This window comes from Ciconia boyciana, chromosome 5, assembly GCF_034638445.1.
Source record: "Ciconia boyciana chromosome 5, ASM3463844v1, whole genome shotgun sequence".
NCBI lineage: Eukaryota > Metazoa > Chordata > Aves > Ciconiiformes > Ciconiidae > Ciconia > Ciconia boyciana.
The window spans coordinates 77864817-77889359 of record NC_132938.1 but is presented as its reverse complement, the minus strand read 5'-3'; the positions used below and the strand labels follow the sequence as shown (position 1 = coordinate 77889359).

The 24543-nt window shown below is 40.9% G+C and overlaps 1 long non-coding RNA gene across 2 annotated transcripts in view; it reads left to right on the top strand.

The window, feature by feature from the left end:
* The window catches only part of LOC140652442 (uncharacterized), a 236781-nt gene that overhangs the window by 6148 nt on the left and 206090 nt on the right, over positions 1-24543 (top strand). Inside the window, exon 1 of one of the 2 annotated variants that reach the window (XR_012042795.1) lies at positions 20363-20479. The exons of the other annotated variant lie outside the window; for it this stretch is intronic. This is a non-coding gene — a long non-coding RNA (uncharacterized lncRNA). Of the gene's footprint in view, positions 1-20362; positions 20480-24543 lie in introns of those variants that run through there. 2 annotated transcript variants of the gene reach the window in all.

The following is a 24543-nucleotide window of genomic DNA, read 5'->3' as shown; positions in this document are numbered from 1 at the left end:
GTTACATGCTTTAAGTTCATCATCTCTGTTCTGAGGTTACAGCTGTGATGCCAAAGCTTTGGGTAAAGCATACTTCAAGTTCCAGTACCTAAAACAGTGGGTGCCAAAAGAAAAAGATGATACCAGCCATCACGGGATGATGAAAGTCTGTGTCATGCTGGGGGAGGAGGAGGAGGGGAGAAGTTCCTAACTTGTTGAACAAAAAGCTGTTACAACCCCCTAAACCCTGCAACCCACAAGTTGGGTGGTTTTTCAGGGTTTTTCATGATCCTTTTTGTTTATTTGCATACGTGGATTTCTGCCTCTGAGTGCTGATATGCTTTGCCCATAAAAAGTGATTTTGTAGTGGAAGATGGGGATGTATGTTTGAGACTCCTCTCAAATCTTTGGCTTCACAGAGCACTGAAGGCCCCATGCACTTCAGTAACAGCCATTTGTACAAGCCTTATAATGCAGCAAAAATTCAAGTGGTTCCTTTTGTGGCAACGTTACAAGTCAATAATTTGAGCTCGGATTTGTAGATAATTTGAGCACTGGACTGTCCGTGTCCAGTGAAGAGCGAGGATTACATCCCCCCTTCCCCTTGCTGTCCTGTGTAGTGAATCCAGACCCATTCCCTGCATGGAGCTGAGCAGGCAAAAGGAAGGGAGTGTCGTCCTTTTGGGAACTGTTAGGGCATCCACGCCCCCCAGGAAAGAGGAGGGAGGAATTCCGACAATTCCTTGCCAAGCTGTTCCAAGGACAGAGCACTTGCACCCCACCAGCTAATCAGGGCTGTTGCTGAAGGCTTTATTTTAGCATCTGGACTGCAGTAACTCTTTTAAGCCTAGTTTTGTACTGAGGATTACTGTGAATTTAGATTCAAACCATTGCTTGGGTTGCATATCCAAAATAAGCATTGTTAACAAAAGCCAAGTGCCTTATGCATTTTATTCAGTGCTAAGAGCAGCTTGACTGCTAATATTTCATGTGCTGAAAGAAATGGAGTTGTAGCGTTTCAAGCTAATTCTGGAATTTTGAAGCATATCCTGCATGGCAAACTGTAATGCCCATGATTATGCTAGTGGCTATCAGTTTGAGGCCAGTGAGATGTGGGTGCGGGAAGATACAGGACCGAGTCCTTATAAGAAGACAAATGTGCGCTTTGTCATGTTTGTTTAATATTGTACTATCAGTTTTTTGAAGTGCCTTTGTGTATAATGTCTGCCCGTGTTACCTTTTAAAATTTTTTCCAGGTCTGCTACTGTTCAAATAAATCATATAGCAAAGCAAGAATTTATCCCGTCTCCTCCTAAAGCACGTAGGCTTAATACTTTTGCGGCCTAAGTCATTCTAACAGTCATGGTGTTAGAAAGGTTTAAACAAAATTCTGCTATATATCCCAGCAGTTACTTTGGAGAAATATGTGGGGAAGGGAGAAGCAAGGTAAGAAAGGAGAGAATGGCTGTCTGAATCGAGGGAAAGAGGAGAGCACTTATCTCTCTTCTCTCGCTGTGTCAGTCCAGCCTGAGTATCTGCTCGAAGGAGTTTTGAGTCTTCCACTTTGTAGGAATCCATGAACACAAGAGGGTAGAACCAAGCAGGACTGAACTCGTCTGGAAGCTGAATTGTTTTGTGTGCCACAACAGCGTTTCTCTCCAGCTCCAGTCGAGCATTCTCGCTTTATGCAGCAGATAGGTACACAAACAGAAGAAAAGCTTACTTTTCCTTGCATTGCTTTTGCCCTTTATGCTCTAGATTTTACAAGGAATGTAATTTTTTTTGTGTATTGAACCAAAGGATTCCTAAGTGAAGGAGCAGATTATTTGTTCTGCAACGTGCGTGTTACTGAAAAGTGCAGAGCAATGGGTGTAGCCCATTTAATAGCTATTAAGCTGTACAGTGCATGGGTGTAGCGAAAGCTTCAACTTGCATGGGTGGCTTTTTGGCAAATACAAGGATACGAAAAGGAATGGAACAACTCTACTGGTGTGTTGGAAGACAAGGCCCAGATAAGTAGTGTTATTAACCAGTAGGGTGAGCAATTAATGACCAGGTGGAGAGCATCCATTCCAGGTGCAGAATCTGAATATTGAAACAGCACTGATCTCGAATACTCTGAGGTGACTTTTACAGTAGAGTAATTAATAAGAATGGAATATGCAGATAAATGACAGCTAACTTAGTGATGTCTGGCTATAATCCGTTTGTCACAACCCCCCTTATTATCTAACACTCTTGTAAGTGTGTGGACATCAAACTGTAAGTGTGAAAGGGTTCTGAATTGTCTCTCATTCGTCAGTCCTTCTAGGGAGAAAACAGTGTTGAACATATAAATCTGTAGAGGAGTGAGACAATAATTTGAGTATGTGTATAATGTGATATATTTTTATTGCTTGAAAGGTAGAAAAATGGCTGTCAGGAGATGATTCTCAAAGCTTTTAATTGTAAATTGGGATTCCAGGTGATTAAGTTCTGTGGAGACTTGATTAGATTTGCTGTCTCCCCCCTCAACACCCTGGGATAATGATTACTTCACGATCTCAAGCTATCTCTAATAATGGGATGAATCTATTAGTTGGATGTTTCTGCTAAAATTATTGGCAATAATTGTTTAGAGTTGCATTTGCACAGTAATGGACAGGCTTTGGCTGTTAAGGTAGGATGAACAGATCAGACTGCAGGGTTGCTTACATACTCAGGGATGTGGGTTGTATTGGCTTATAGTATCTTCACAGAGTGAAGAGTGTTGGGGAGTGAGTTGCCCTTGGTTTGTTCTTTTGGAGTTGTTCTACTGTTCTTAAGTAATCAAGCATTTGGGAAGCTAAAGAGAGATTGTGGTCTTTAGTCTGGTGTCTAGGACACTTAGCTGTCTGGAGGGGGACTCCAGGTCTTTGCTCCAATGAACATTTGAAATACAAATATTTCACTTCATCTTTCCTCTCTTGTCCTGCTGTTTATACTGCCCCTCTAATCAGTCTTTTGGGATATGGAAACTCTATGAATACAGCTATGCTGGGGATGCCTGCTCTACCGACTTGCTGCCAAGAAGTCTTTCTGAAAGTTTTCTGGGGCTAGATCTTCTCTTGTGATCACAGCCAATGTGTTTTCTGGAGCAAGGCTTACAAGTGCAGTAAGCAGAAGAAAAGTTAGCCTGAAAATCCTATCAGAAAAAAAAAAAAAGAGCTGAGAAAATTGGTGCCTTGGGACTTAAATTCTGAATTTATCTGCTGATGAAAATCTAGAGACATGCAGGATTGGGATTAGCTAGATGGGGGCTTGAAGGCAATTGGTGTTACCAGATGCCCAAATCCATCTTTTGGATTTAGCTTTGTGTATTAACTCCTAGAAGGATGTAATGTGCTAACCACACAGTTAAGCTCAGAGCATCCCTTTCCTATTTCCTTTGGCAGCCAGTTTGTTTAACTGTAGGTCATGCCAGGAAGGAAAAAACTTAAAAAAAATCAAAGCTCCTCTTCATTTTCTAGTCTGACTTTCTCACCTGATACATTGTGGTGCATCACCATGGGAAGCTCGAATTCTGCCATATGCTGTGGGCTGTGATACAACACAACCTGACTTACCCACGCTGTGTCAGCTACAGGAAGTCTGAAAATGTGGTTTCCTGAAAAACAAGTGAAAGGAGGGGAAGTACGTAGTTTTTGTTTTGAAGATGGCATTATTGGAAACTCCATGAGCATTTATGTGAAAATACCTATGAAGTAGCTATTTAGTCATAGGAATAGTTGCCACTTATTTACAAGGCATCTGTGCATGAATTAGGAAAAATCCTTTAACACGTGTCAGACCTCACAGAGATGAGTAATTCTGTGGAAATAGTGTGCATGTCAGACGTGACTGATCGCTTGTTACCCTGTACTCTGTCCTTTGTTTTTGAGTAAGACTCAAATATATGTGCTAGCAATAGTTCAGTATAAACCAGGCAGTGTCTGGTATAATCCCCTTGTTTATTGCATTGCAGTAGAAGATGCAAGATTTGCTTACTGAGAAAGCATTTCCTTGACAAAATCAAATTGTGAGGCAATTTGCCAGTTGGTGTTAGCTGGTAAGCACTGGTTTGCATCAGGTTAGGACCTGTTCTCTTTACTTTTAGGTTAATAACAGCTTTCTTAAAAGTGCATTTCCCAAAATGCATTTCCCAAAATGCATAAGCACTTGTTAGTGAAACCACCCTGTGTGGTGCAGGGCTGGTTGTGATTGTTACCTTTCCCTGATTTCTTAATTCTATGTGTAGAATATATAGCTCTTCGTTTCAGGACCTGTTGTCTAAGGTGGGAGTGGGATCTGTGGTACACGGCTGTGTGAGGCTAGGAACTGGAATCAAACTCAGTGCCCTTCTTCAGGCTCCATATGTTAACTTTAATTATTCTTCTATGTGATTCCCTTGAAATGTTGCATGGTTTTCCCAGTGCTTTAATACTGAATCTCTTATTTCCTGGACAAGTCCCTGAGCAACCTGATCTAACTGGACCTGCTCGGAGCTGGGAGTTGGACTAGCTGACCTTCAGGGGTCCTTTCCAATGTACACTATTCTACGAAAAGTAAAAGATGCTGTTGGGGCTGATAGATGAGGAGTAACAGGGCAAACTGTGGAGCTGGAGAAGCCACAAGCACTCCATTTTACACAAAGATATCAATCACTGTTATTTTCCTGTATGTGTTGTTTCCATTTTCTTGCAGTAAATTTAATTACCATTGTGCAGGACTTTTTCACAAGGGCCCTGCTAGGAAATCATCTACAGAGGACTGAAGATAGAATTTCTGGTTGGCAATTTGTGTTAAGTCAACCTTTCTTAACATCAGTTCTAATCAAATTGATGTAACTGCTGTATTTGAGTGCATATAGTTTAAATACAGGTGGAAAGTAGATGCATGGCATGCAAAAAGATGGATATCTGCAGAGAGCTTTAACATGACATGATGCAACTTCTGTGAGCAAAGAAATATCTGGAGATGCCAGCAAGTAGGAATGGGAGTAGAGATTTTTTGTAAGCAGACAGAAGGGCCAGGGAAGATAAAATACATAAGACATCTTGTCCCCACTGAAGATATTGACAGACTGAGAGACCACAGCAGACCTTATTTGTCAGAGTAGTTGCAGCCTACAGAGCAGTTGTGGGGCGGCTTTGTACCCAGTTCTTCCCTGGACTTGCACTGTTGGGAACTGGTCTGCCAATTGTAGAGAGAAAGTGTTTCTCCTGGGCCTCAAATCTCTTTGCTTTGAGCTCCCTACTAACACAGGTGGCTTATGCTGGGCATGTCATTTTGACAGGCAAAAAGGGCTAAACTGTGCACCTTGAACGTGTACAGGTATGCATTAAATGCAGACCAGAATAGCACCAGTGCTGTAAAAGCGCAGCTGTGAGTTTTGCTTCATAAGCCAAAGTTTTGTGGTCCTTCCGTGTTATGCTTATGCAGGGGTTAGGCATGGGGATGATTTCAGTGCTTTGTGAAATCAGTGTTGCAGATACCTGAAATAGTGGATTTTTATCAAAATGTGTGCAGGGTAAATTTATTAATCCATCAGTCAAGGATTGTTGACATAATATAAGCACTCTTGTACGCTCATGAGTTGTTCTGCATACTTGTGGTTACAAGTGTGTCTGTGCCTAAAGAATATATATAGTAACAGAAGTATAGATATGCGAGGATAGCTGTTTAGTTCCTGAAGCTAGTGTGTATACTATCCATCTTCTGAAGTAAATGTGTAGTATGTTTGTTTCATAGTTCACTTGTAGCATAAATATCAAGATCAGTACTTTGCCGTTCACCAAAATGTCCAAATCCTACATCATGCTTTGTACAAAGCTCCTGTACAAGCACATGCTTTGTATAAAGCCCCTGTACAAGCACAGCACTTGAAAGTTTTACCTGCAGAAAAGCTTCCTGTTCAGACTTTGTCAACAGCTGCACGAAGCGCAAGAATTACTGTTGACAGTGAACACTTTATTATGGGGCAAAATATCCTCTTAAGAATGTAAGGTCAGCAGCCTGTGAGTGAAGAATTTCTTATGCACATCAACACACAAATGTTTGATGCCTAATCCTTTAATATGATTTTTATGGATTGATTTCAACAGGAATTCAAGGACAAATCTTCAGTAGCTGAACCGCCTTCTAGCAACAAGCTGGCTTTGTTGGAATTTATGTACAAAACTTCTCTCTCTAGTTATTTTTTAATTTTGTGATTGCTATATGCCAGCGGCCCAATCCTGTAGCTCATCTTGTAGTTTTTCCTGCTTCGTACTGAAGCAAACTCCTATTGACCTTTTTGAGTATTTTGCTGAACTACGTATTTCTGTTTATAGAGGGGCTATATAGAATGGTTTTCAACATTCTAATGGAGATGTCTTTAATGCTTCATTTATGGCATTGTACTTTGATATTTGCAAATTATTGGAAAGTTACAAAAAGCTTTGTGATAAAAGATAGTTGTGCCTCTCCAAATGCTTCCTTGCTGTTGAATTTACATCTCTTTCAGGTAGTTATTAATATCCCAGAGCATTTCCTATAAGAGCAGTGGCTGTAAAATTTCACACTCTGGCCCAACGAAGACAGCAAAGCTGTGCTATCTAATTTAAGCTTGTGTGTGTATGGGGTCACGAGTGTGTGAATGCTTAACATATCTATATACTGCAGTGACTTTGGTTTGGGATTGGAAGCACAATTTGCTGTTATTTTGTGTTAATTTTATTGGTAAGTTCATGGGGAATTTCCAGCAGACGTTTCCTAATACAAACATATTTTCTTATCCATGCGTTTTTAGTGGTAGAAACTAAGCTAAGAAAGTAAATAAGCTAAGCTTTCAAAGTAAAGCATGATAGTTTATGAGGGTGATCTTTCCTCAGATGTTAAGTGAATTCACTGATGTCTGGGAAGGCACAAAAATGAATAGTATCTATTTAATGAAACGGAATCGAAGACATTACAGTTTTGTAAACTTTGAAAAAACTGCCTAGATACAACCGTTCACTGTAACTTAGTTTGTGATGCATGCTTTCAGTAAGATGCGGCTGTAAATCTTCAGGAACTACTCAGCGGAGTCTACCTCATCCAGCATTGGTAGTCTGAGACTTCAGTATCACTTAACATGAGATCCCTATAACATGATTAAGAGTTTTGCATTAGTTCTTCGTTTCACCAAAAGGCACCTCTAAAATTGCAATTATTAATTGAAAATAGAAAAATTATTGCAAATATTTGTGTCAAGCTACTAAGCCAAGCTAACTTAGCAGTACCAGAGTAACATCTAAGGTATTGTGTCTCGTGTGTGCAGTTGTTTTTTTTTTTCCCTGTGACATGAACTACACTGATGAGAGATTGCAATTAACCCCAAAGATTTTGGTTGTGTGATATCCTGGGACCCTGGTGTCTTACCGCAGGCAATAACAATATGTGGATGACTCTATCATACATGTTAGTCTGAGCTGACGTTTCACTGACGTAGGGTTTGTCAGTCTTGTAAAGCTACTACTGATTCAGAACATAATTTCCATTGTATGTGTGCTCAACAGCCTTCTCACTTTCAGCTGGAGTAGGTGACTCCTCTTGCATGGCAGATTGTAATTGGTTTGAGAATAAACTCTTAGTCCTTCAGTAATTTCTCTGTGAGAGTCTGTCCTGAATGTCGGTAGAGCTCTGGCTTGTTATCCTGAGACTTGCTCAGTCCTCCTTCCCTTCCAAAAATAACCTTTTAGCTATAAGTCTGTCCAAAGTTTTCTAAGCTGTCACTTCTGTTCTGTGTTAGAATATCTTTCTCCTGTATGTCATTTTTATGTGGAACATAGCCCTTCTCTAAACTGTCACGTAGTTTGTAGTGAGCTCAGGAAGAAGAGGCATCTGAAAGCTACTAAAAACATCAAGTGCTTCAAAACCAGCTGTTGTCAGAAATAAAGATACCTTTTGGTTTAAGTGATGGCTAAACTTTTTCCAGCTGTTGCTCTTGTCAAAGAATTTTAATTTGGAAGGAAGGGAAAGCTGTACTGTTCCTGTACTGTTCCTCCACCTGAGGTACTGCTTTAGTTCATTGCACTTCAGATATTCACTAATCTCTGTGAGCAGAGGAGCTGGACACAGATTTATTTTGTTTAGTGTGCGAGTTCTGCCTGATCCACCCTGTTTAGTGTGATCTGCTTGTTCAAGGACAGTGAACCTCTTAGACTATGCCTGTGTTACTTGACCCAGGAGGCCTTCCCAGTTCCTGGGACTAGATGCGTGTGCCAGACATACCCTGAATATTAGGGTGAGCCTCTGGGCTCAAACTGACTTCCACTTTCCCCTTGTTTCTCCTTAGAGGCAATCCAGGTGAATAGACTGCATGTGAGCCTTAACACACTCCGACAGCTCCCAGATCTGGGTGGTTTGAGGGCAAAGAGGGAATGTCAAGACTGGAAAGCATGCCAGGCTATCACCAGCAGGGATCTGGGCAAGACCTTAGAAGACCTGTTACCTACAAAGTATCTGAAGAGATTTCATCTGTTTAATTTCTTAAGTTTCTTGAGTTTGTTTTATTGTAAACCTTCTGGTCATTTTACATAATGTTGCAAAGATTATGCCATGGATTCTCTATGTTATCCCTGGAAGATGTGGGCAATTCTCAGGAGAGGAGAGATTTTTAAAGATATTTTCAGTAGCTCAAAATTAATTGGGCTTTCTTTATTGGGGCATATTCACCACTGCAAATTCTGAACATTACCTAACTTTCTGCTAATGCCTGGGGCTTTACTATCATTGCTGATACTGCATTTCTGGCACTGTATTGGCTTGAATACCTGTGCCCAAAATAGAATAAAAGTGTTTAGTTTGTTGATTGTTTTCCCAGAAAATGTTTCTCATGCTGAATTTTACTATATTGCTGTCTGTTTGAAAATCTGAGCTTTATACAGAAATTACTCCAGGTTTTTTCTTTCCTTCTGTAGGTAAGAATATTTAACAACGTGGGAAAAACGTAGAAAATGAGCTTGTGGTTTGTTGTTTTTTTTTTTAAACTTGGATTTTTTTAATGTGTGGACAATCAGGCAGAATAGAGAATTAAGAAGCACAAATAAGTACATGCAGTGGCTATGAAGTAGGAGGCTTGAAAAGTCATTTTATTCTCAGCTTCCCGTAGTGGGGGCACCCTAAGTAGGCCTGTGCTAAAACGATTTTTATTCTATAATCTAGGGGCAGAAAATGACCTGGCAAAACTTTCAGGTAGTCTGCTTTAGTAGCAGCAGCAGCAATCAAAGGCATGTAGTGCCTTTCCTGCAAGGAAAGGGTTATCTATCCTCTCCAATGTGAGAGCACACCCTGCTCTAGCCTGCAGGCACACAGATAATAATAGCATGGTAGGATGGCAGCCTGCGCTCTGGAACGGTTTATGAGGAGGAAGTCCGCAATTACATATTTCTGGGCAAACATTAACCAAGACCGAAGCCTAGCTTCGAAGAAAAACAACAGACTGGAACCTCCAGTAATATAGCTGTTATGTGGACTGGAAACAGCAGTCAAACATTCATGTAGCATTAGAAGCAAAGTAAGAATAGCCTGACAGCGAAGCAAAAGGCTTGAAAATATTAGCATATCCTGGTGTGTGCTTGCAGAAAGTATCTCTTTCCTGACCCAGCCCTCCAGTGATATTGGAAAGAGCAAGGAGATTTTTTTAAGTACTCTGTAGCTTTGTGAAAACAGATCTAAGCCAAAGTAATGGAACTGTTGTTTGCCGTGCTCACGGCCTAATCCATTTATATCGGTGGTTTCAGAGCTTACCACCACACACTGAAGTCTCTCCTTTAAAAAACAAGTTACTTTGGGCATCTCTCAATCACTGCGGTTACCATGCTAGAAACAATTGCTATTCTGTGCTGTGGTTTTGTAAAGTAGCAGTCGTATTTAGAGCTTTGTGTGCTAAACTCGGATATGCCCATTCTATTATAGACTCTGTGTACCTAAAAATGGAATTGTTACACTAAAATTAAGTAGACAGCCAAATGATACACACTTCCTCTCCTTTGTTTTTTCTGACAGACCACAATTACTGCAAAGAAGCTGTCCAGTCATTACTGCAAGCTCTGGGGAAAAGGAGGAGTGACAGAATATAGACCAATACAGGAGAGGAGCTTTAGTCTAGAGAGACACTTGCTGTGGCAAGCATAAGATGTAAATTCCAAAGTTAAGCACTTTGGAAAAGGTCCAAAAGATGAAGATACATACATTACTGCTGCTAGGGGGAAGGAAGGGAATCTTAAATGTCTCCATAGAGAATATTTACTTGGCTTTTTTTTTCTTTCCTTTCTTTTAAAGGCAAGACATGCTTGTGACTGAGAAACCTTACACTTGGATAGGACTACTGGAATCAGGTTTAATGGTAAAAGTTAGTTTATTCTGTTTTTAGCTGGGCTAAAACAGACTAGATATTTCAGGAGATAAGTTTAGTGTCCTAACATCATTCACTGCCAGGGCCGACACATACCTACCTACTCCTCCTAGTGACCTGAAATCACTAACATCTGATAGCCCTTAGGAAGGCTAAAATGAAGTGAAGTTACTGGCTCAGCTGACTTCGTGGTGGACAGTTGTTCCTGCCCCAGCGCCTCTCTTCACAGTTAGTACTGATTAACAGTCATGCTGCAACCAGTACTCCACAGTGAGACTGGAATGGAACATGCAGTCCTGGAGACTCTGTTGTGAGGTCCCTCCCTTTTGTTGTTGTGAGGTCTCTCACAACAACAAAATATCTTCAAAAAGCAGCTGATCCTGCTTTGCCTACTCTGATGATGGACAACTGTGTGCTTTGTTTTTGTCTTTTCCCTTCTCTCCTGTGCCTGATACTGCACATTTTGTAATGCCAAAGCAGCTTTTAAAAGCCCCCTCCGCCCCAAGTATTTTAGCAGGTTAATCTCCTAGAAGTGTATTAACAAAACACAAAGTAAACAGTGATTTCTGTCATATAATTATCTCTGCTGTGTTTATGCTTGTGTTTTGAAAACCCAGAATATTACTAGATAAGTACCAGTAGATTATTTTAGGTACGCCTGAAGAGATGTGTTTCTGGCGTTTTGGAAAGGGCCAAGTTCAGAGGGATAGGAAGAACTGGCCTGTTGTGATGAGCATAGCTGGATTTTATTGTAATAAAGGAATAAAGAATACTGACTCCTAGATAGGTATCCCTCTAAATATTTTAATGTCACTAAAATAAAACCATGTTTGTGTTAAAATAGGGAAGGTGATTAATGGGAGAATGGAAGGGGACATAGTTTCACCTCTTGTAAAAGGAGTGCAAGTCTGCAAGTCTAAGCTGGACAAAAAGCTGCTTTTTTTGGTTTGTTTTGAGGATGGACAACTCTTGGATAGCTTACAGATAAGAGCTGCACAGGTCTTTTGGATTTTCCTTTTATAGTTTGTTGCATCTGTCAAATTATGTTCTTGAAGGTTGAACCTGGACTTAAGATAATCTTTTAATAATGTGCCTATATAAGCTTTTATAGGTTGGTATTGTTATCTCTTGAATGGCAGCAAATTTAGTCCCTGCTGAAATAGACTGTCTTCTACTAGTATGTCCTTCTCCTTGCAGGAAACTTAGCACCGTGTCACTGAACCAGCAAAGGACGAGAATCTAAGCAGAATATTCAAGTCAGATTTTTTTTGCCTGTTTAAAAAGTTACTCATTGCATTGTCATTCATAATCATCTTCCTGTGTGACAGGATGGGCTAGTCAGATCCCAGAGAGATAAAGCTGAATTTGTCAGCTCCTAGAGGGCCAAAGTATGCATCCTTCTGACTAACAGTCTTTGAGCACTGTGTCTGGAGTGGTGTGAATTTGGAGTTACATGCTGTTGAGTGGCACAGAAAATATGGTTGTGTAAGTGTGGTTAGTGGTTAATGATTTCTCTTGTTCTCATTCTCTCTCTGCTTTCTATGTGCCTTGCTCTGTATGTGAGAGCAGGAAGGAGGATTTGGATGGAGCAATGCAACCTCTTCATCTTTTCCTAACTGAATCAATGTTGTCAATTTCTAGAAGTCATCTCTGGTCTTCTCTAAAGGACCATCAAGACATGAGAGATGTCTTCTGACATTGCAGTGTGGAAGGTGGGACTTTAACATTCTCCTGCCCACTGGGAGCTCTGCCTGGTGGCTCTTCTTCCATCTTTGCTTACATCAAAACGTGAGATTGCTCAGATGTTTTCCTGTATAAGCTGCCCCTTTAAAAGGGGAACTTCCCATGAAGAATCTCTTTACAATCTGATGGTTCCTATACTCAGCTGACCCCGCCAGCCAAAATGAAGTGTAAAGATTTGATGAGAGCTTCCAAAGGGGGAGAGAGTGAGCCCTGAACTTAGCATCTGATTTGGAAGAGGGCTTTTATCATCTTTATGCTGGTGGTCAGGGTTGATAATAAAGGTTAATTAAGCAGATCTTCAACCGGTGCAGTAGTTACCTTGCAAATGAAACAGAACACTAAGAATCACATGAAATCTTAGCAGTGGTACTGAACATACTGTATGGTATATTACATTGTCTCAGAGAGTCTCATTTTGACTCCCTAATGTATTGCTTCAGGGCCTCTGCAACACTGGATGTGAGAGAGAGCCTTGTGTAGGCAGTGCAGTGTTGACAAGTGCCTTGTACCATCTGCCTCCTTCCTCCACAAATCTATCAGCATCCGTGCAGCAGCTTGTACTTGGTAAGAACACTGAAAGGAGATGTGATTTGGATTTAATCATCAGCAAATGTCCCTTGACTGTTTCTCAGTTGCCCATCTGAGTTTAATTCCAAGAGAAGGAAACTCTGATGTATTCCTGCCTTCAGGTATAATTACTTCAAGACAGATTGACCATTTAAGCACACACGACACTGCTTAGCTTTAATTAGAGTAAATTGGCAGAATTTATATGACCGGTAGTTTTGGGGACTGTCAGATGCATGAAAGTATATTTTGCATATCATTTCCTGCTGAGGCTAAGACCAAGGTACTAGCTGAAAGGCTTGTAATTAGGATAAAAACACTTTGTAAATTTAACCCTATCTCCATTAGGAGCGGAATGAAACTGGCTGGGGGAAAGGGTGGTGCTCTGGGAAAAGAAAAACATCTGAAACAGAATGTGAAGCAAGAAGTTGCTGGAGACTGTGCTATAAGACAGAAGAGTGTTATTGCCAAATTGAAATCTTTGTAGACAGGCACAGGTGATTTGTAAGTGCGTAAGTAAGATTTATAAACCTAAAGTTAATTTTTTTGGAAGGTTGTTCTGGTATATCATATAACTCCAGTGTTGATAATAAGTAAGATTAAGAAGAAAATGAGGTTTAGCTGGATGTCCTGTCACAACAGGTCCTAACAGACTGATTCAGAGTGCCCTGGAATAACATTAGCCTTTGCTGTATCTGTTCCCAACTTGACTCCCAGCTGTAACTTGCCTGTCTGCTCACAGCAGTGCAAGCAATGAGTGCTTAGTACACAAAAAGATCCCAAATCATTGACTGAACAGTAAGTGAAAATCAGGACTGCTGTTGAGCCCCTTCTGTACTGAGCACTGTGAGACAGTGCTCAGAGAAACCTGAAGGGAAGAATCTCCCCGTTGCTGTGCCCTAGACCTCTGGGTTAGAGAAGCGCTTTCCTAAACCAGGAACAGGGAGCTGTGTGGTGCCGAGCACCTGCTGATGCTGGTGGATGTTGTCAGTGTTGTTTGGATGCAGTTTACAGTCTGTCTCTGCCTGGCAGCCAGTGAATCTCCATTTAAAAAGTTGTGGAAGATGAATGGTCCTCAGTTTTCCCAAAGAAAGGGAATAGCTGAGCAGAGGTTCAAATCTGATTAACTCATTGGCACTGGGTTTGCTAACTGATCTCTGTTTGATGTTGGAAGCTTTTACTGACAGTATTCCCCGAGCAGCTTGTGGATTAACAAGAGTTGCAGGCAGCAGATTTTTTTTCTGGAATGGCCCAAAATTTGTTAGTTTCTGTTTTATTGCTTGGTATATGAGAGGTGGCAATGTCACCCAGCTGATTTGAAGGTTGGTGTAAAAGCCTAGTGAAAGTGGTCTCAAACCTCTTCTCCAATAGGGTCAGGGTGGCATGTGAGTCTGTTTACATGAGGATGCTGCAAATATGGTGGGCCCAGCATATTTAGCTATTCTACTTTCTGTTTTCTTCATAATTTGTCCTGGGCCTGAGATCTGCAAAGAAAGTGGAGGGGCTGTGGTCTTTAACACTTGGGTCCCAGTGCTCAAGTTGCTGAACAGTTCAGTGTTTTTCTGAGGAGTGTTATTTCCATGTCAGCTGTGGAGGCTTGGACACAACTTTCCTTTAATTTGTTCCAAGTGTGCCACTATCCAAACGTGATCTATCCGGATCTAATAGTCCCTTGAAACTGTTTTCTCTAGTCAAGGTGATGGAGTCCATATGTGGACAGAGGTGGATATCTTGTGTTAATCATGAGAGAGGCTAGTCTGGCTGCTCCTTGTTTCTTACTGCTTTCATGGAATTTTTGACTCTGTGACCTAGTTTGAATACACTCGACAAGAACTACATCTGCTGATGAGTTAAGAGCTTGCTGTCAGCACCAATTCTTCCAGTGCCGTATCAGTACTTCAGACTTCAGTCACCCTAATCTCTCTGCTTTCAGAAATAGAGTCCTGCATCCCTGAAAACTAGTCACAGCAGAAAATCTTTTGATCTTTTTTCCCAAGATCATGCATTAACAACATGCTGGCAGGACTAAGGTAAGAAAGTTCGAGGAAAAACCCTAGGAATTCCTTGCTGTTCATTGTTCTCCTGTCTTCTAATACAAACATTACAATAGCAATTTGTGATAAGAAGCAGTTTTTCTGAAGTCATGTGTTCCAGGCTTAAGCAAAGTGGCGGAAATAAGGGTTGAAGATGAGTTAAGAGTATTTAGTGCAGTAGAGGAATGGTGGCCTTCTTGACAGTTCAGCTGTGCATTTGTTTCTAAGCCCAGCACAGATATTTTTTTCCTATTGCTTTTATTTTTAGCGGGATGCTGGGGATGCAAAACAAATATGAAATGTTTAGGACGGCAGTTTGCGCTGTGACTAATCTGTCTTCTGCGAAGCTAATAATCCTCCCAAATACTTTTATGAGGGAAGTCATAGACTTGTATTTCTCACTGCATGGCACATCACAAACTAGAAACTTGGGTAATGGCTGCTAATAACTCCCTGAATTCTCCTCTTCAGGGAGTCTTTCCTCAGGAGAGCCGTTATCGTTAATCTGGTTAAATCTGGATGTTTTCCCTTCTTTTCTTATATTGTTTGTTGTGCTTTGAGGTAGCTACAGTTCATTTATGTCTAGTGAAGGAACAAGTGGTATTTGCCACAGTTGGCTGCAAGGGCTCATGGGCAACCATTTGCATAGGCCTCGTTACAAAGGCAGACCACATCCTGGCCAGGACAAAGTGCTGTCTGATACACAGCCTGCATACACCAGTGCCTCCCTGGAGGGGAGCCAGGATGTGGGCAGGCTTTGTAAGGAGGCACTGTTTTAGTCTGTGTGGAAGTTGAAGGAAGGGATAAACCAACTAAATTAATCTTTCTTTCCATTCTCTGGCAGAGCTTCCACCAGTCAAAATATGCATATGATTCACTACAGTATAAATTTTTCCTGTGCTTTTTGTTTGCTGTCATCTAGGAGAAAAGCAGTGTGTCATTCACTCGGCTGCATTTTGCTTGGAGCAGTAAATATTTAGAGAAGACTGAAGACTCCAGCTTAGATAACTTCTTGCAAAGATATTCTTGCTCTGTGTCTAAGAGGTATCTTTGGAACCAAGTGATAAATACAGCATGTTCATCATCTTCCATCTAACAAGTTAAAAAAAACCCACACAGCTTAAGTACTAGGATTCAAACTTCAAGCTTTTACTGAAATGGGTAGGTAAGCATCTATATGTTTGTCAGCTGTGTCTGACTCGTATAATAGAAAACCTGAGCTTGTGGGGAAGAGGGTGATGATGCTGTTGTAGTTCAAATACAAATCATTATTATCTGCCACTTAAGGACAGCAAGATGAATCCACAAAGTATTCAGTAATTTGTCTGAAGTTATATCTGGTGACAGAGTTGGAGATATTATACTGTATTTCCTGATTTTGGGTGTGTTAAAAAAAAAAAAAAAGCAAGTGGGGGGGAGAAACAACTGTCGTTCTTTTCATTTAATCAGCACCATAAAATATGAACTCAGTGGAATGCTGGATACAGCTTAGGGTGATTTTAAAGATTTTTTTAAAAAAGTGGGACTGCATAGGTTTTCGGTTTTTTTTTAAGCTTCGCATTGCATTTCTTAGTTGAGAGAATTATCATGTGGCTGCAGGGTTTTAATAAACCTTTTTGCAGCTAAAATAAAACGTTGAGGTTTGATGGGAAAGCGGATTGAAGTGGAACATTGGTTACATCAGTAAATGTGCCTTATTCTCAATTGGCAGTGGTGAGTGTGAGTCAGTATGTTTGTTTCAGCCTCTAAAAATACCATGTGTCTTTATAATTCCAAACAAGTCCTTACGATGGACAGAAGCAGTGCTCTTTATTGCTTAAATATGGCACAGCGTCTGCTGCGTATTGAATATCTCTGAAAACAAACTAGCCCACATCCTGATTGACCGCTGTTTTGCTGCTGTGTACCTCATCAAAAAGAGTGAATTTACAAAGGTGTAAAACTTCAGTTAGCTGTGGGGAAGCAGGTCCTCTGCCTTATGTTTGCAGATGCTGGAGACCAGAGTTAGTCCTGGCATAAACAGGTGAGTTTTCCATTCAAGCTGACGGGAGTTGTCCCCATCTGTGCCAAGAATGAACTCTTTAAAAATGCAGTTGTGGGTGAACTCCTCACAGATTTTGTTTATCCAGTTTTGGGTAAACACGTTTTCCTAAAAACTACTGTGTGAGCCTAGCTTTACCATATGATTCAGTATCAAAACTATGTGAAATTAGCCATTTTCCTTTGGATCTCGTGGTTTTGACCTGAGAATAATTCTGAGGTTTTTAGTTTACTTGAATCTCAAAGTTGAGCAAAAATGTAGTGCACAACAATTTTGTTTAAATCAACAAAAGTGCTTGGGCAAAATACCTATCTCCTAGAATAATTGCTGGGATCCCCATTGGTTTAAGACATTTAAAAGTAGACAAATGCACTGTATGGGACACTTCCCCACCCCCCCACCCCCCCAACTTCATTCAAACCTGTTCCTGGACAAACTCTGAAAGGAGGTAGATTTTGTGTTTTATTGGGAACAGACCAGCTGTTCACTGATGGGATTAAAATCCAGTCACCGTGAAATCTTGGAGACCATTTGCTGGTATATATTCTGGTAGAAGGTACCATAAATCATAGTGGACATCACTTATGTATTTGTCTTCTTGACTGATCTGTAGGTGCCCTAAAGTTGTGAAACATCCTTTACAGTGAAGAGAATTCTTTTTTGAGTCTTAGAAGGAAAAAAACCCACAAAGTCCCAAAACACACTCATCTTTTGGTCTAGAGCTGAATTATTTTCTTCCTCATTCTGAAGTTGTTAGGGTGGAACACTACAAACTCACAAGGCATTCTTACAATCTCTCTTATGTGTTTTGTCCAAAATCTATGAATAACTTCAGATTTCTGTATTCTAGCTGTAGTTTTTAAATTGTTTGTTCTTTATTTTCTTTTCTGCTTTTATAACTATGAAAGGATAACTAGAAATATTTGATAAAACTGTTGAATTGCACAGAGGAACTGTCAGAAGCATCATATAGAGGATTCCTTGTCCAACTGTAGAGAGTCATGGAATATTGCACCGATTTTTGTCAGTATCGCTGTATTTGAGCATACAACATTTATTCAGACAAGTGCTGAACTTAAAGGAACCAAACTAAAGATGAGGGCTATTTCTGTGAGTAAGAATTGTGCAAATAAACTGATAGAATTTAGAGTTCATTTACAATACTTACCATGTCAAATTTCTTCCTACAGTTGTTGACCTATTCTCTCCCAGATAGTCCCATATCAGGCTAGCCATATTTACTTTCAGAGGTGTGTGATGAGCATAATCAGGTGCATAAAATTTGACTCTTACAATGTAAACTTCCAGGACAGTGTCAGAGAAATTTGAAAATTTACTTTTGCCCTAACCACAAACCTTATTGTGGGTGTTTTGTTCATCTTGGATGGTGAGTGTGAGAATATCTGGAAGACAAAGTGCAAGTCATTTTTCTCTTAGTGTGCTACAGCTTGATTATGCCATTTCCACTCCCTCAGAATGCTCGGGCAACACCACTTTTTTTCTGGTGGTGTAACACCAATAAGAACAGATGCCATGGAGAGGATCGTTGTGCTCTGTGCCAGCTCTTTGTTATTCTCTAATTGCACAGAGTGTTTGTCCTATGCAACACGCAACATTATTACTGCCTTTTCTCAGTGTTGTACTTGAAAATTGTCGTGTGGTATCAGATACTTATCAGGCACTTGAGATCAGGTAAGCCTCATGAGAGGGTTAGTGCTGAAAAACTAGCCTCTTCCCCCACATCCTGTCTTGTAGCTTGGCCTTTTCAGGATGGTGTTGGCTTTTTTATTTTAGTTGTTTTTGTTGTTGGGGTTGTATTGGTGTGTAGGTTTTTTTGTTTGTTTTTTGTTTGTTTGGGGGTTTTTTTGTTAATTAGGAACATGGCTGTAGGAAGTACTAAAGCTTTACTAGACCTGCATGTGAAGGAGCAAACTATTGTTACTTTGTGTGGGAGGAATCTGCTCAATAAGCCAATATATGGGTTCCTATGTCAGCTGATACTATACTTGTTAAAGCCTATTACTATAGGCCTGCCTTTCCTCCTGCTCTTGTCACTTGAAAAGCTCTAAAGCCATCACTCTTTATTTATCTGGTTTTAGAGAGAATGGGAAGAGCTGTTTCAAATCCGCAGGAAACACGATGAACAAAGGATATGATTTGCTAGGTCAGACCAATGGCTTATCTTGTCTCCTAGCTGCTCTCAGCCTTTGGCCTTTATCAGTGCTTCAGACAACAGTGGTATTTCTTGCCAGGTATCTGTCCAAATGAGAGGCTACAATGAGGGGCTGGCTGTTCCTTTCCTCTGTCCAAAAAGGACAGTTGTTTTGTACCTTGAAGCATGATTAATTGTTTTTGTAGCATTGGCTTTGTTAATTCAACAGCAAATGTGGCTTGCACCCAAAGCTTTATTCCAAATGTTTGCCTTGATGTGCTGGCTGCATAACAGCAAACATGCAAAAAGAGGCCTGAAGATATGACTCGGAAGCAGAATTAACTTCCCTGCAGAAGTTGCCTGAAGGAAGTAACAGCTAACAGCACAGGTTCCACAGAGCTTGAAGCTAGAGCTTATACTCAGGAGCAGCAGGGAACGTGGAGCTTTTTTGTATTTCAGGTAGACTTGGCTCTCAGTTCTGGACACATAGGATTTCATTTTGCTTTTTTTTTCCTAGCAAAATCTCTTTTCTGTTTTGTTTGATTTAGAAAAAGAGGGAGAAAGTGACACTAGGAATTTTTCTCTTCTGTTCTTCCTTCTCTAGAGAAGAGAGGATCATAGAGTTGAAAATGGAGGACAGAATATTTGAAAACCAAACTCAGAAAATCTTAATTATCTGAAAACTGAAGTGAAAAGCTTAGTTTAAAAAACAGGATTTTTGGTTAATGGTTCTTATTACAACAGCCTTGTTTCAAATGCAACCATTTTGTCTTAATCTTTGCTACACTAAACGATATAGTGATGGGCTCAATCCATAAATCCTTGTTGTCAGAAACTGCCCTAGAAGACCACTGTAGGTTTGGCTGTGTAGCTGTTTAAGACCTCAGCGTGTGTAAAGCTAGTCTTCCTTTGTGGGAGCGTGGCACGATGTGTTGTGTGTAGTACTTAGCGCAACAGTCTCCACTCTTGAATAGCAGTTTTGAGCAGAGCTATATTCACGAGAGTGACGGGTCATATGCAAAACACAGCTATTATCTGAGTGAACGTGACCTGCGTTAGCAGCAGTATGGGCTCTTGGAGAGAAAGGAACTGTTTTTGTGCATAGGAGACATTATTGGAGCACTTGTAAAAAACAAAATATTTGCTACAAACTGAATACTTACTGAGGGGAAAAAAACCCAACCCAAAACAAGATGAAAAATTTTATTCTTTCTTTCTTTCTTTCTTTGGTTTTTTCCTTTATCTTCACTGCCTGTTTTAGGGGAGATTCATAGTGGTGTGCCTTGTAAGTGGCAGGCTCTTCAGCACTTCCAGTGACAGACACTAACGTGTGTCGGTGAGATATGCTTGCAGGAATGAAGTTTTCTATTTTTAGAGAGCATGAATTCCTAAGTGGTGGGTCTGCATGTAGAAGGCTTGTCTGTGGCATGGTAGGGGATGGTATTCCTGGATTACATGCTGTAGGAATCCTTACAGTGCTTGGGCTGGCTCAGGCAGGATTCCTTCCAGGGGTCTCTGGAAAGTGTAAATCAGAGACAGCACTAACGTCCTTACCAAGAATGAAGCGTGTGCACTGGTGCAGCACAAAGGTGAGATCATGACCTTTCCTGCTCTGTCCTTGTGCAGGCAGCAAGCGTGTTCTCTGCCTGTATTCAGGACAAGAGACTGAAGATGCTAGGTGATTTGCCAGGGTTTTATTCTCAGTGTGTGTATGCGCATGTTAGGAGGGTCTCATTAAGTGTCTGTGACTTGGTTTTTCTCTAATAATCTAGTTGTGCTGGGACCTGGATTAACCATTTCTGGTTTACAGTCAAAGCTGCTCAACGTGGAGTGAATAAAATAGAGGTCTTCAAGAATCTTTCTGTCCTTCTGTGGTCAAAAGGCTGGGCTTCCATTCAGAGATCTTTTGAGCTTTTTTTAAAGGGGCTTTTTATGTCTTCAAGTTCTGCCGCCTTCTCTGCTTCGCTTTGAATCTGTAAAACAGGGACAGTAATTGAATCTGTAAAACAGGGACAGATAAGAGGACTAGATTAGGTGATATATGTATACTTCAGTTTCACTACAGAAAGTCTCCAGAAGGAAAGGTACCTTGTTCAGGTACTGCGCACAGTAACAGAAGATGATCCATTGACCAGATGCAGTGCTGACTGGTTTCTGTGCTGAGCACAGATGGCAGAATTCCCTCCTGTGCAAGAGGTCTGCATGGTTGCTTTGCTTCACTTCAATCCCACTTAAAGGCTATTTTCAATGCTTAAGTAGGACTTAAGTACTGCAGTTCTTGCTGGCACAACATTGAAGAGGATTATGGGTAAATCTTTCAGAAGTGCCGGGACAGTAACTTTTGCTTTGATGCTTCTGGTGGATTTATTTTTAGTCTTATGAGATCTTTCTTGCTGTGATGAAAATTGGTGGAATTTTGGCTTCAAAATCATGGTAGTGTGTCTGAAGTGTTTCTACGCTGTCTCATTTCTTTGTCTGTCTTCATTTAACGTGTCACCACAACCAAGTTTCTAATGGAGAGACTAATTAGAGGTTGTTATTTGGTGGTGTCAGTTAGTGGTTCCTCCGTCATGCATTTGGAGCTAAGAAACTACGGGTGGACTCAATGATCTTAAAGGTCTTTTCCAACCTATATGATTCTGTGATTCTGTGAAAATAATTTCTTTGTGTTATTCTGCAGAGTCACCTTTGTAGCACTTTAAATAGGGACACACCTGCAAACTTCTGCTTGCTTTAAGATACTTCAGAGGCTGTTTAGCTGTCTGGTTAAAAAAACCTCGAATCCTGAGTTGTTTTCAGGCTCCCGGTTGCTGCACCCTCATGAACTTGGTAGCATCTAGATGTATGGCTTTAGCCTACCTTATTGAACTCTTTTGTTACTTGTTGATTCCATCACATAGCCTACATGGTGGGTGGTGGTAGTGGTGAAATCGTGAGCTTTTAAGCATGCAGTCTTGCAAAAGCTCTTGGTTTGCAGTTTCCTCCCTTCAGTAGCAGTAAAATGCTTCTGACTCGCATACCATGGATACCTGTCTATCTGCTTAAAGCAACCAGATAGTGTGCTTTATGGGTACAAGGGTCAACTGGACAGGTTCATGAAAAAGAAATTAATTGAGGGTGACTAAATAGATAAAAAGAAGTCTGGCACAGGAAGTCTCTGATCCTCAAATGGTTGGCTGCTGGGAGACTGCCAGGGAGGTATCGCATGTGCTGACCCAGTTCTTCTGCTCTTTCTTAGATATCTGCTCTCCGCTACTATTAGGGCACAGGCTGTTGGGGTAGATGTTTTGTTCTGAGACAGCATGGTAGCTCTTATATTTTCATATATAACCTCCTTCTCCAAAATAGAAAATATTACTGTATGGGCACCTGCTTTAAACAGCTGAGACCTCATTATTGTAGAAGGATCAAGATGCAAATCTGAAGGACCTGATCCTGACATGTGCTTTATTTTCAAAGCTTGCTCTCAAACTTAAAAATATCAAAGGCTTCAGCTGCCTGTGGGGCTCCTGTTCTCTCTGATGTGGTCAGAAAGGTGAAATGATAAAATTTACATAGTCATGTAGTTGGGAAAATGACTAATTTGCGAATACAAAATATTTGACCTTAATTCCTATTCCCGTTGCCAGGATTGGTACTAGCCTAGTGGTTGCAATCCAGACCTAAGTCCTAGCTGGAGAGATCCTGTAGGAAGTTGCTTGTGTCATTTTCCAAGAGTGCCATGTCCGTGTACGTTGAACCCATTCTTCCCGTTCACTGAGTAGGTGCAACCTAAAGCCAAGGAACTTGTATAGGTTTCCACAGCTGTCAGTAAGATAACACTGTGGCCCCCGCGTCCCGGTTAAATGTTAACAGTCAGCTTCTAGCAATGTATATCCAGGGTAGTATGCAGTTACTAGTGACTGCAAGTTCAGCATACTCTAATTGGCAATATTAACATGCCTTGGCATGCTTTCAAATGTCTGTTTCGCTCCCTTACAGTTTGCTTCAGTACTGTTGCATATTCCCTGTATTTGTGTAGTCTTATATAGATTGGAGGTAATTTTGTAGGGTTAAATCTTTCACTGCAAATTTGCCTTTATTGTGTTAAAAATTTTTGAAGCAGATATATTGTTTGCTTTTGCCCTTAAAATTCAAACAACCTTGGACTCTGATCTTATACCAAATGAACAGTCCGTCTCATGTGAGGCTTACATTTTTGAGGCATTTATAGCTGATTTAATTATTCCTATGCTGTTTGCTGTGACTCAGAAGTGGAAATGCCCAGCGAGCTCATATTGCCTTTTGAAATCCGGACATGTTAACGTACTACCTACTTAGGTGCTTAATTAACATAACTAACTAACTAACTAACTGGGCTGCAGGTGAGTGGTGTCTGAGTTGGCACCCTGTCAGGAGTATGAGCGGGCACTGTTAGTAGCTGCTTGATTAGCAGAGAGCGAAGCATTTCTGATAGATAGAGGGTTTTCTGTCTGAATTAATGAAGCCTGCAACAGAGTCAGCAAATTTGGCTGCTTGGCTGGCAGCTCCCAGATAGTGAGTGCAGGTAGGAGCAGGAGCTGTTAAACATGTTAAGTGATTACCCTCTCTGCCTCCGTACCTGCCAACTGTGCAGCTGAACAAGCATGGGGCAAATGTGTGCACCGTGCTGCTGTGCCACCGCGCTAGTACTGGGCTCTTCAGTTCTTTGGGCTCTGGGTCAGGTTGCCTCGCTGCTGCTGCTTCTGCGCAGTTCAGAGGCTCCGTCCCATGTTAGGTTGGAATATCCTGTTGGCTTGGGCAGTTGGATTTAATGGAGTTGAACTTTTCTGTGACAGTTGTCCTTATGGTCTGTTGCTACCTTACTGTGGAGACTTGTGTCAGAGCTAACCTTACAACTGAGAGCCACAGAGCATTGCACCAGTGCCCTGGTAACCTGTTCCCAGTGCCACATTGGGCAGAATTTGTGCGCGAGAGAGTGTGTGCGTGAAACTTCCTTGAAGGTGGTGGAAGCATTTGTTTCTCACCAGTTTCCAACTAAACGGGACACTACATAAAGGCCTCATGTATGTATTTGAAAGGGTCAGTGTGTCAGAATTAAATCACCTTGAAGGAAATTTATCCAGCTGCAGTGCCTACACGCCCCTCAAACCCTGTTTAATCTCTTAAATACTTATGCAATGCCTTGGCCTTGTGCTGGCCTTCAGCATGGGGAGAATTTCACCCGGTGTGAACAGGTCTAGAGGAATGTGCGTGATCCTGTGAAGTAGGTAACACGTAGGGGTGACTTAATCTCCCGCTGAAATACAGCCACAGCAAACACCTTTTCACTTCCAAAAGGAAATGAAGAGGAATATCCAAATATCCACTTGAAGACTGAAGACATACTTTAAACAAGTGAACTATAATGACCAGAAATGGTATTTCAGACAGGATACCTGGGTTTAACAACCTAATGCTTCTTCCAAAACTGCCCTAGGATTTTTGCAATCGCAAGTGGCCAGGAACTTGTTTTAAAATGTTGTCTGAAAGTCTGTGCCCCAGATTTTGCTGTAATCCTGATATTAAGCCACATAATTACAGGGATCTTATTCTGTCTTTATACTGATGTAGTGAAAAATTAATTTGGCCTAGTGTCAGTGTATGTTAAAAGCACACTGTAGAATCTATGGCA